The 14,079-nt window shown below is 32.9% G+C and overlaps 1 long non-coding RNA gene across 1 annotated transcript in view; it reads left to right on the top strand.

The window, feature by feature from the left end:
* The first annotated feature begins 151 nt into the window (after window positions 1-151).
* LOC119644416 overlaps window positions 152-14,079 on the top strand; it is a 35,028-nt gene continuing 21,100 nt past the window's right edge. Inside the window, exon 1 of the long non-coding RNA XR_005248514.1 lies at window positions 152-196. This is a non-coding gene — a long non-coding RNA (uncharacterized LOC119644416). The remainder of the gene's footprint in view (window positions 197-14,079) is intronic.

Genomic DNA, 14,079 nt, shown 5'->3' with positions numbered 1-14,079 from the left:
AAAAATCACTAAAATGTTTGCAAAATGTCTTAAAATTTATTGCATTTCTCTAAAGAGAACTATTAATAATGGATTCATAAACAATGCAAATCGCACCATAGAAACAAACCATAAAACGACAACAACAACAACAATAATAACAACAAAAATAACAACGGCAATAACAACACCAGTAAATAACTAAAACAAAGCAATGGTATGTAAATCGTTTACTTTGCTATCTTATTGGTGCATATGTCTCGCTTTGTTTTTTCAGTCATCTCCATTTTTTTGTCTTTATTCTCAATCTCTCTATTATTGTTTGTCAAGTTCATTTACCCTAATTTTACAAATAATCGACAAAAGCAAATTTAAAAAAAAAAAATTACTCTTAGCATCAATTCATATACGGTTCTATATGGTCATGCGTTTGAATGCTCATCATGTGGTCTGTTGCCTTCTCAGTTATGCTAGCCCTCCTTCTATCGAGTCAAGGTTAAGTGAGCATTGATGAAACGTTCATTATTATCATCACCATTATCCAGTATATATCGTTAGTCATATTTTGTCTATATGTTAATAAAACACAGTGAGAATTTAAAAAATAAAAATAAAAACACAATATACGAAAAGAAAGCACAAATTAAAAACAAAAAAATAAAATCTTTTTGTGTGTGTGTGTGTGTGTGTGTGTGTGTCACAAAAATCAATAGATATTCTGTAGACTAGCTTCTATTGACCTGCAAAGAACGAAGAACAAATGCAATCTCTATTGAATTATAAGGAAAAATGTGATGCATTAAGAAAACTTTTTACAACAGTGAAGGTCTGTCATTTGACTCTTATCGTTGTTTTTTCTTCCTTTCTAGATGAGGGTTTCTTTAAAGAATCATCTGAACACCGAATAACGCAGCGAAAGATAAGAGAGTCTATGATGAAAAATTTAATATCAAATGACCAAACTTTGCCTCTTTTATTAACTGTTTTTTAAGTTAATACTTAGTCTGTTCAGGTTTCAGATAACTTAATTTCAATATAGCGAAATTATTTCTTATTAAGAGCTAATCCCGCTAAACTTCATCTTTATGGCACCGTGGTTTACCGTAACCGTTCATTATACCCTACATCACTTATGATGTGCGTAATGTATTGTATGCCACACTAAAAATGATTTAAGACAAACTTAACTTTTAATATATTCTTTCTCCATATAACCCTCGCAGGTTTCTCTCAATGGCTCCCAGTCTTCTGGTGATATTGAAATCTCTCTTTTCCTTTCTCTCTGTCTTTCTCTCTTTTTCCTTCTGTCTTTGTCTTTGCTAAATACTTGCGCCGAAATTTTTCGTCTGCTGATTCCGATTTGAATGTTAACTATCCATATCTTATAACTGCATCGGTTTCGATTCCTGACTTGGTCATTTCTGAACATGACGTTTTACATGGTTGAGGTCTCCTAAAATATAGCTGTGCGCCTGGACCTGATGCAATTCCATCATGCATAGTCAAATCATGCTATGATGAACGGTGTGGCGTTATTTCAAAGATTTTAAATTAGTCCTTGAAATCAGGCGTTCTCTCTTTGTGCGGGAAGAGTAGTTTCCTTCATAAATATGGAAACAGACCATTTTGGACCAAATTGATATATATCTCGGGCTTGGCTCAAGATAACATTCTCGCCAAGTTTATGATGAAAATAAGTGGCGAAATAATGATATATTATCATAGGAATAGAAAAATTCAATTATTATTAACCTTGAACCAAGTTTGGGCTCATTTTTATAAATGTTCATTATTTTATAAGATTCTTAAGCTAAGGGATTATAATCGACAAAGCACTTTGTTCGGGCTCTAATTTTTAAGCCGGTATTTAAAAGGAGCACAATTTTTATTTAAACGCAAAGAGCAACTTTGGTCTGCTATTAAAGCTTGGTTTTTTTTTTGTTTTTTTTTTTTTTTGTTTTGCAAGTCACGCGCTTTTTATCTCAAGTCAACATTCCGAAATTGATGTTTAAGGGAGAGAAGGCGAATAAATAAATAAAAGGGGGCTTGCAAATCCAAAACGGAAGTGTATTGCCCGGTCTTGCAAAAAACGCACACCGTTAGCTCTTACTTTCAATTTCTTGCGTGATGTATCTCTTAGGCTAGGCAGGAAAATAGCCATTTACTCAAAATGTAGTCTTCAAATTGAAGTCATTCTCAACACTCTCACTCTGCTCTAATACTATCTGTGCTTTCTCCACTTCGCTGATTCATTTGCTAGTAAGGAAGTTGTATAATCTATCGAAATAGCGCCAAAGTTATATGAAATAAAGAGAAAAACAATACAAAAGGGATCGAAACGAGACCAACTTTCCTCTTGCCAATCTATTATAAACTTTAATCAGATGTAAAGTATAATCAAATCGTCACATCTGAAAGTTCCATATATAATTTCTTTTTAATATACATAAAAATACATTTATATATGTAACGATAAGAGAATCCATTAATGATATTCGAAGTTGCTTTATTAATAAAACGAACCAGAAGACATGTGGGGAGGAACATGCAGCACATCTTTTTCATACCCATCACCGACGGATGACGGATATATTAATTTTATCCAAAAAAACCACGATCGGCGCGTAGTTGCGTATAAGAAAGATTTTTACTTTAAGTAAATATCGCATAAATTATGATACCTCTCAAGAGGGCAAGGCAAGCTCGTATCAAATGATGCAAACTACAACTAAAGTGACTGCAACAAAGAACTTCTCGAACAGATCGTGAAGGTTGGTGAAGAGCGCGCGCAGTGAAATTAAAATATATTGGCTCCGTTTCTCTCTTAATATGATTGCATCGCCAGTTAGCATTCGACTAAGGGATTATAAAAAAAAAGTTTCAAACCATTTTACACGTTTTTATAATATTCTTAACGACTACTGTAATTGGAGTAAGTGAAATCCTCTTACCGGGCAATTTTTGACATCATTATGGTTTATTTTCAATACCAAAAAAAAAACCAGAGTATTTCGAACTTCTGTTTTTCCCTTGAACGTTTCCCATCCACAAAAACGTTCAAATGTGGAATGAATGTCAGAATTTTTATTCTGATATTTTAAGCTGTTGAGAGGGCTGGTGGGCTGCTTCTGTTGCTATTGTTGACAAAAAGACAGCGAAATATCAATGGCTTCTGGCCATTGCGTACAAACACAGTTCACTGAGGATTTATAAGGATTTACAAAATGAATTTAAAAAACAATTTCATATAAAATAATATTAAACAGAAAGAAGGAAAACATACCTTAAAATTTCTTAACGAATACTTTTACATGTTTACATAAACAAAAGTTGTCTCAGTTACCTGACCTTTACGCGACAATTGCTATGAGAATTAATAATATTCTATTAAGTTATTTCGAAAATGTACAGATAATCCCTCACTCCTACACATTATCTTTCCTCTAAAATGTGTAATAGAATTTATTGCAAAAATTTAACTGAAGTTAAAATTGTATGGAATTTTATATAATATGAACACTTCTATCCTCATTTTGACACCAGGTGGTGCAAAAGGAGGGTTAAACAAAGGGAGAGGAAAGAAGAAATCAATATACACACACCTTGAAGCCTTGACAGTTATTCGCTGCTTACAGCACTCATATATATATATATATATATATGTAAATTGTTGCCTTTTGTGTCAATGAGTCGATTAAGGATATACATTATGGAGTACATGCATACATACCATAAACTCTCCCCCCCTCGCCATCACTAAGAATTTCTTCCAAATTGAAACAAAAGGTCCTTAAATATAATATAATTAATAAAGATATTTTGAAATTTCATATTTTCTCCCTTTAGGTGTTGTGAGCACGACCGCAGGCACACATTACTTTTGCAATTTCAATGAGAATTCCATGAAGAGGCACAGATACCGAGATGACCATCTACGATGGTTATTTGTAATTGTGCTTCGGTGATTAAGAAAAAAAAAAAAAAAAAAAATCCAAGCATAAATTCTACTTGTTTTGGTAGGAGAGTTTCATAATTCAGCTCTCTTGACCGACCGAATGTCTGACCTGCGGTTTGAAAAATACCGGCCTGTTTCAAAATTTCCATTAACAGGGACAAACCAAAACAATAGTGCGGATCGGGACCTTTGCAAAATAAAATTTCTGTAGCGAAGGCTTAGAAACAGCTCACCTTTTCGCCTCTTACATTCTTTTAGGCCACGGTGGATATTTTTGCTTGAAAGCAAAATGCATCTACACTCGACATATATATGTGACATAAACTCTTTGAATAGTTACCTGATCTTTACTACAAGGGCGTTTTTAAAATGCCAGCACAAATTTCTACTTTTAATTAACGCACGCGTACACGGGCAACAAAACAATCCAAAACTATACCTATCGCAATTTTCGTAAGAAATTACACATCAAATAAATATATATATTTTTTTTTGTATACATAACCTATACATGTGCAGAAAATATGAATCTACCGAGAAAATGATTCTTTTCGTAAATGTAACGTAGTTGAGATGAATGCACACGTTTAACCTAAACATATCCCTCGATAAATGAAAAAATTGCTAATTATTCATTTTCTATAAACATGTTTCGACCTTAGAGAGTTGTGTTGTTATTATGTTAAGCGATAAAAGAACTAACATGTTACGATATAATATATTCATTTAGTCATATTTTTAACTACAATATATATATATTTCCGAGTTAAATCAGATTGAAGTTTTTAAATGCGGACACTATAGAAAAAAGATTACCATCCGAAGCAAGAGCACAGCATAGTTTAAAGCAAACAGTTTTTCCCAATATTTTGTTAGGCTCGTAGCTAGTACTAAAAAGCGAACTGAAGTCTATGGATGGAGTTGTACGATTCTATAATCAAGGAATACCAATCAGAACATACGACAGAAGCAAAATAAACACAATATAGAAGATTTTTGAGCCTAAAAGTATTGACTAACGAAAATATAGCAAACAACAAAGACATGCATATCATATGATAAGATACATATACATTTGCAAGGATAAAATATTATAAAGATATCCGACAAGGATGGATGGACGGATTATGAGCTACATCCTCATTACTTGTTGCCCGCAGTAATATGAATTTGACCGAAGAATTGTAAATTTGACAAAAGCAGCAAAAGAAAGACCGGTGGGACCTTCCAGTAGAAAATTCTCGAGGAAGGAGAATGAAGCCAGATATTTGAACAAGGGGGGGGTGTCACTCTAAGACTTTTAATTTCTTTCAATTTTATTTGACTTAGCGTATATGGCAATGGATAGGAATCTCTTCATTTAACCGTAAAAATTCGCTGGTGTTTAAATTCAGTTTAACACAAAACAAAATTCATATAAATTTCTTATTAAACATAGTGTAATGTTTATAAATATTCCTCAGTCACCTTGCATTTGAGACGTACGGCTGCGTGTTAAAAAGAAAAAAGTATTAAAGTTTATTATCACCAACCACTTGTTTTTTTTTTTTTTACCGAGCATATATGTATATATATATATATATTTATATATGTAATGATAAAATGATTGAATGTTTTCAACGTAATAGCGAGCCGCTTATCTATATTGCGAAAGAAATGAAAACTATTAGTTTATCGTCTTATAGTTTAACATCTCTTATAAGTACTTCAACACATGTATAACGAAAAGAAAAAGAGACAAAAAAAAAAAAAAAAAACATAAATAAATAAATAAAATAAAGAAAAAAGAAAAAAGAAAAAATTTTCTAAAGAAAAATGAACTCATAGCACAGACACATGCACATAAAAGTAGCTGTCAGGCCAGAAGTTAAAGATGTTAAATACATGCATCTATCTGTACATATGCATGCCTGTATCTACGATTTTACATAAGATGTATTTATTGTGCATATTGTGATAAAATCAAATTATTCATACATACTGCCATTGTAATTGTTACGCTAATGGGAATGAAGTGATAAAACGCTAAAGGCAACGAAAAGTGACGTAAACTTTGAACGTAATATGATAACGCACAAGTTAGTCAAACCGTCAGTCAAGAGAAGGTAAATTACAAGCAAACATATTTATTGTGAATACAACAGTACGCAAATGAGAAAAGCCAGACATAAAAATTAACAAGAAAAACAACAACACCGCAATATCTATTTATATACATGTACATAGCTAAAAAAGCGTCACAACTGCCTTCGCTGTTATATTTTTCTTTGCTTTTTTTTTTTTTTTTTTTTTTTTTTTCTAAAAAGAGACTTGATAGGGTAAAAGGCGTTAATAAAATAGTGCTTAACGTATCTAATGAATTTTTTGCTGGATCATTTAAAGATACTTTAACTTGAAATTAAGCAATCATATCGGATCTTATTAAAGAAAGGGGAACAAACATATGAATATTATATGAATATGTGAATTTTATCAAAATATTTCGAAAATTATGGCCGGTGGGTTGAACACAAGAACACAAAGTAAATGGATAGACAGACGGAACGACAGACAGACAAGGTTAAATAAATTCTGATTAAAACGATTCTGCATCGATTAATATTATATAATCGAAATTGAATTGATCTCACCTTTCTCTGGATGTTGCAAACACTGTAGTGGTGTAGTGTATAAAGCGAAAAGGAAAGAAAAAAAAAAAAAAACAAGTAAAAACATTATCGTCGGGCAAGTTCGACGAAAAGATACTCTACGCCGCTTTGACCAGCGCGGCTAATCATTCATATTCGTGATAATAGATCAAAAACGATCCATTATTTTCATATAAAGGCATACTTTTTATGAATGCCCTATAGCTGGTAAATTTGTACATCGACATCCATCGATATCCATTTATTCTTTACGAGCGTGACTCGTCAAATCGGCACATGCCGATTATTTACGATTTACGCTAATCGGGCTTCTGTAGCTGTAGTTCATAGGTCTTCTAATGCGTGTTGTTGAAGTCTATAAGCGGATCAGCAAATGTAGAATATATCCGTCTCTAGGCATTTTTTTTTTTTTTTTATTACACTTTGACGAATGCTTTTTCGACTATGTTATTACGTTTTCAAATCTTTGCTTCACATATTTGTCTCTAGAAGCAGTTGTCACTGCCTCGAGTGACGAAATCAATTATCTCCGCTTACATAGCATGTTTCGTTTATGATACCTTTAAGTTTTTTTTTTTTCGGATTTCTTTTTCGATTTCGAGAATGTTTCATTGAAAACGCCAGTGTGCCTTCTACTTTTTCTTTTTTATATAGATCGCTGCTCATAAAATGAGTTCTTTGACAAACGCATCTATATAGATATAATTTTCATAAAAATTCAATTAAGTTGAATAGTAAAAAGTACAATCTAATCCGCTAGGGCAATCGCACCAATGCTTAAATCGGACTTTGCTAACATAAATAAGAAAATGTAAAGCTTTGTTCACGGTAGTGTTGTATTTTTAGGGAAACAACTTGGCCGCAAGTGCTATTCATATATTCGATTGTTTGTCTCTCCGTTCGTAAACGCATTTTAAACGAATAATTCACTGAGGATATTTAATCAGATTCAGTTGTTTGAGTATTTGTATTGTAAATTTTTTTTTATCTAACCTCTCTTGACACTCAAATACTCAGACGTATTAAATCAATTTCAATCATCGACCGGTAAAAGTGTCATGAACGTCATTTTCGTTGTTGTTTTCTTCTTCTTTATATATCAACTTGATTGCAATATAACTACAGTAACTGGTAATTAATGATTTGCATATCGGTGAAAAAACAAAATAACATAGGCATGACCGATATTTACTTTTTAAATATTTAAATCGTTTTATAAGAAACAACAAAAAAAAGAAGAAGTGTATTAAAGCATACGCGATCATTCTCAATAAAAATACACGCATAGAAATAAACGCCCGCCGGGAAAAACTTTGAGCACAACAAGTGTTAACATATGATTATAGTTATTTAAGAAGAAGAAGAAGAAGAAAAAAAACAATTTCCTAAAAACCAATTTAAGGTAATTTATACATTTTTTTTTTTTTTTGACGTGAACGCAACTGTAACCAATTCTGATAGTTAATGATCGAAAGAAATTGTAGTCGTCAAAATAACAGCTTTTATAGCTTTTATGAAAAGGTTTATCGACATACGTGCATCTTAGGCATCCTTGATTTCTCATCATTTGGCACTGCGTTCATTCAAGTTCATTGAACACCACATTTCAATCAATATCATGCCTTTAGTTTTTTTCCCTTAAACTTAACGATTTCATTAGCGAAAGACGTCAGGTGTTGTGAGTGTGAGAACATTTTTTTTTTTTTTTTTTTTTCATTTATTATTGATTTTTTTTTTTTTCTTTTTTAAAACTTATATACGCATCTTATCACTTCATCTGACATAATCAGTAGATATCATGTATGATCTCCCCCACGTCACCTCTACATGACTGCCAAAACTAACGACATATGTTGTTAAAGATGACTGTAACGTCCAAATTTATGAGAAAGTTACATATTTTTATTTCTTATTTTCTTTTGCAAAATGTAAAAGACTATATATATATATATATATATATATATATATTTTTTTTTTATTTCAGAAAAATTTCTGTAGCCCATTTTTAGTTGCTTGGGAGAGTGTTCCGATTGACAGATAAATATATGTACATGTATGACCTTTGTGTGTGTAAACACAAAAAATTTCAAAGATTGAATCTTTATTTAAAAAAGAATTAAGCATAGAAAGATGAATATATTAGAGAACAGCGTTCCATACTAACCAATGCAAAAAAATATGCATCGTTCTATTTCAACCTGATCTTTTGATACGATCGCTTTGAATGCGTAACAGCAGCGGTCATTGCAAGCACGATTGATTATGGCCATGATCGGGATTTAGTATTCCACTTAATTACACTACGGTGGGCTTACTTGACGTCGTAGATATGAGAAAAGAAAACTATTAACATAATGTGATCGCCGCGTTACTTGAAAGGAGACTTTTTTTAAATCACGTCTAAGTCGAAAGGCCCGAACGTCAAATATATATATATATACATATCGGTAATAAAGGACGACAGAACGGACTGAGTTCTTTTGTTCAGCTCCAAACCAGCAACGTTTTCAGAACCGTCAGAAAAGTTTATTATAATGTTTTCTTTTTCTATTCTTCGGAATAATAAAACCTTTGTTAGCTTCAATCAGCCGTAACTAGTGAACTTCATATAACGAATATATACGTCCATCCGTCCTCGTGGGATTTCCTCATCAAATTTTATTATTACGAATGTGTATTTACCATAATAATGCCTTTTAAAAAATATATATTTTTGTTATTTTATCAAGCCGTTTCATTACAACCTACTTTTATATTACACGTAGCGTGTGTTTGGCGAGTAGGCGAGTATGTCGCTAAAAAGGTCGACCCAGTTAACTGGTGGGGGGTAGTACATCATCCATCAAGCGAAAAATAACGAATATTCGATGCGATTAATCGTTGTACGAACGCTGTTGTTCGAGATACCATTCGCCGCTTATTCTCAGCATTGTCGGACGACTCTCAGTTGTTGTGTTAGCTGAATTTTGCAAGCCTGATGGATGCAATTTCAAATGCAAAACACGCTATAATGCGCCATAAGGTAGATCTATAGCTGCATGGACAGTGTAATGGATGGAAATTTGGATCTTCTGCAACGCCTTCACTAACAGCACCAATATTTCCGGTCCAGCGCACGTTTCAATGATGTATGGGATTTGACAATCCTGTTACAGATTCAAATTCTTTAAGCTTTTTCACATGTATTTTCCTATAGTGCCCAAAGATGGGCGATTATGTCCACCATATAATGCACTCATAATGAACGAAGTGTACCTACTGCAGACTCAGCATTTTTGTGACAAGTTTTTACTGCTCCAACATATTCAGCAGTTGTTAACGATCCACTTTGCAAAATGGCAGCACATTACGATAGACGTGTGATGCATTGAATGACAATTCCATTTTACATATATTACTGAGACAGGGATGCCAAACTCGGGTCACGAAATGGATAAACCTATATTACATGTTTAGATTATTGTTGCAATTGCAATCCTACTTGAACATTTAGGCGTAAAAAAATCATGATCTGAAAATCCCTGGGAAAGCGAGAAGATTCCAAAAATTTGAATATTATAGTCTGCTAACCAATCTAAGTAAAACTCTTATGTAAATATTCAATTACTTAGGAGAGATCCATTATTTGTATAACACGATCACGGTCAGTGAAAGAAGTGAAGAAAGTGAAAAAGAAGGAAGGTTTGTGTAGTTTGCTGGGTGTGTGTCCAATCGGTAAGTCTTGTGCCCTTATCGACTGAACATCCTCTTTAACTACGACCAAAGTGAACTCTACCGCATTGAGAATTGAATCGTTACTTGCAAGTCGGAATTCATACCTCTTGCTGATATGCTTGGCGTATATATTTAAAGAATACCATTGAAGGAAATTTTACATATCTAGTTAGCTATGATTGGAGACTGCTATTAATCATGTAATGGGTCCGTGGTACATACTCAATGTTGTATTTAATTAAATGCATTAATGTTTTAAGAGTTTTCATTGCCGCTATAAAGCTTTGAAACGCTGAAAATTTTTATTTAATCAATCATATATATATATATATATATATATATATATATTTTTTTTTTTTTTTGGAACGTGTTATTGTATTGTGTTTGAATTAAGATATTTAAAATAGAATATTTGCAATAAAAAAATATGTTTTATTACAAAGCCAATGTAGTTTTTTTTTTTTTTTTTTTTTTCGTTTATATTGAATTAAAGACTATCAAGCAATTTATTTAATTTATGTTTTTTTAATTGCGCGAAATTACAAGAAATTTAATGAATTTTTTCTCATTTTTATTGCATCATGAAAGTCAATGGGAACTCTGCAGCCGATTGAAACCAACTATTTAAGGTCCTACATTGTAAGGAATGAGAAAACTACGTTATTTTTTTGCTAATTTAATTTTTATTGTTCCGTCTGTCTGCCTCCTCTGCCTGGTTTGAAGTAAGCAACTATTTTGACAGCTGCGCATGTTTGTCTTTATTTCGACGAGGTTCTTCTTCTTAAATTGATTACCTTAGGGCTTTTTATATGCGATGTATTATGTGCATTAGATAAATGATCGAATATTTGAATGAGTAAATGAGCTCAACCTGCATTTGTAGCTGCGTAAGTAAGAATATTGGCACCTACGCTATTGATCGCGGATTTAAATCTCAGTGCGAGATAAAGTTTGCTTTGGTCGTTTAGCTGTAGTTAATGATAAGTCAGTAAAAGCATCACACGATGACGATTGCACACATACCCACTAAGTTGTGACCGCCTGATGATGGTATCACAGGCATACGCGATATCACACCATTCCCTGGGTGGTTGGCTGAATTTAATAATAGCTAGAAAAAAAGTAGAAAGTAGTTTTAACTAATATTCTGTAGAAAGCTTTCATTTAAATTGTCTTACTCTAAGCAGTAACCTTTCATTGCAGCTAAAAACTATCATAGAAATATGAGAATTTTCAGATTATCTGATGAAATTTTCATCGATTTTTTATGTATCGAAAACATCGTAATTCCAAATTTACCTATTCAGACTTTCGATGACGAAAATGAGTGCTTACCCATCACATTTGTTTCCGAGTTTCAGTAAAACTCAATGATATATGTATTGGCGAAACGAACTTAAGCGTACTTTCTCTGGGTGATGAGTAACTGATAGCGAAGCACTTAAACTGATTCAGCCCAGACACGAAAACTGATTGGGCCGATATCCACTGAGATCTTGCCTAATATTGCCATTTTGTCTTGGCTCTCTGCAACAAAGTCTTTCTAGTTAAGATTTTCGTTACAAATGTTCTCTTAAACTTAATGTAGCCAGCACCCGTCACCCGTCACCTTTGAAGGCATAAAGTCTAATAAAAATATCTTTTAAATATTTCAAAAAGTTTTTAAAACATATTCTCATAAATTTCTATTGTTTATAATTACAATATTTAACCTTCTGTATGAATGCATTCTATAATCCGTTTAGATTAAATTTTCCATATTTTAATATTGCATTTTCAATATCAAGCGCGATATAGACAGATGCATTAATACGCAATATAAATATCTACAAGTATGAAACCGCAAATACATATATATATATATATATATATATATATGTATATAAAATTATGAAAAAATTATGCACATTCGTTTAGTTTCAGAGGGTATTAAGGCGACTAAATTTATACATATATGTAAAATAATATTTAGTGCGAATCTGCGATACCTACTCTCAACCGATGACTAAAGCGGTTATTTTGAAACAAAAAGAAAATATAGTAAGACATGTAAAAGAGTATATGTATATATGTGATTTTTCAAACGTTTGTAAAATAAAGAAAAAATTTAATGCATCGGAGATCCCATAAAGTATGTGTATATAAAGCACATTCGCTATAAACGTGAAAAAATCCGTACGGGTTTGACTGTTTGTTGAATTCGTCATTTAAACTTCGAAGCTTAGTTTTAAGTTTTCTTCGCTTTCACCTTTAATCGAAGCTTCTGCTAAATGTTGTCATCGTTAATGAGTTCGATACGTCTTCTTAGACAGTGTATAACTAGTACGGCAGGGTGTAGAATGAAATTGTAAATTCTTCACTTGAAAATACATATAATCTTTAAGATATGCATACAACTTAGTTTCTTGGAGGTTTGGATAGATGTACTTAAACGAAACAAACCCCCGTTTACGATAGACTTTACGCCTCCCACTTAATTAAAGGATAGCGCTGCTAAATCCTTACGATTGATAAAACTGAATGCGTTACAATATCCGAAGCACAAATTATTATGATGAAGCGCAGGCACACCATTAGCATCGACGATAAAGCTGAATATCAACACCAGCCCCATTCGGGGCGGTCAGCTGACTATGGTACATTATAGTTCGTGCCAGCCAAAGGTAAGCGTCACTAAGAACTGCTACTAACAACAACTGCTACTACAACTGATGCAGTTGAGACGATAAACGAATGCAATATACCAAAAGTCATGATATCGTGAGATGCGGCATGAAAAAATCCTTAGACAAGTTGCGCAGCTCTAAGCTCTAAGCGTCCTACCCTATCTGCTGTTATCAGCAGATATTATTCCTTCGGATTAGCACGGGCTTCAATACCTATTTTATTGTTTGCTTGAACACTGCTTCTGTTGCTTTTTCGTTCCTTTTCGTTTCGAAGATATTTCTTCGAAATGGAATTTGAAAATTGCCTGCGAAGTGTAAAATAAGTAAATAAATGAAATAAATGCATTTTCGATCACAAAAACACGAACTAATCTATACTCCCAGTAGATATTTAAGTTCTGTCACAATTGCATTTTTTTTTTTTTTTTTTTTGTGCTTTTCATACCCTACACCAACTGCAGCACTGAAATGGATCCATCGTTTATTATGCCAATCGACGCAGAGCGACTTTATGCATCGACGTTAGCTTGTGCGTATATCTGTCCATTTTGTGTTATTGCTTTGCGCCCACAGGTCGCAATTTTTCGGATATTTTGATTAAATTTGGCCTAAAAAACGAAACGAAATTAAAGATATTTCGGATCGAGGCAGTTTTTCGTTTGCTTCGCATATAACGTCTTGTTTTAAAAAGTCGTTAATATGAATAATGGTACAAAGTGGAGGGTAGTCAATGGTGGGTCGTGGCCCACTATATCCCTTCATTTATTTATTTTTTTTTTAATATAACCAATCATTCGGGAGATAATGTTATTTAGCGTTGTAGAAAGGTGACGGTTAGAAAGACGTTGAGGACAAAGAGAGTGATGGCGTGGCGTTGGCTACAGCATAGTGGGTGTGTGCTGTGGTTTTATCGACTAAGCATTCGCTATAGAGTTACGACCCAAATAGACTCTACCACTCTGAGATATGAAGTCACAACAACGTTTTACTTGGTAGCCGCAATTCTTACCTACTCGGCTATTTATGTCTATAATTGGAAATAATACCAATACCAATACTCTTCCCTTTTTATTATATTATTTTATTTTTTGTTTAATGTCTTAAATCTTAAAGTTCC

The sequence above is a fragment of the Glossina fuscipes genome, unplaced genomic scaffold, assembly GCF_014805625.2.
Source record: "Glossina fuscipes isolate IAEA_lab_2018 unplaced genomic scaffold, Yale_Gfus_2 116700, whole genome shotgun sequence".
In the NCBI taxonomy this organism is placed as follows: Eukaryota; Metazoa; Arthropoda; class Insecta; order Diptera; family Glossinidae; genus Glossina; species Glossina fuscipes.
This window is presented reverse-complemented; position numbering and strand designations above follow the sequence as displayed.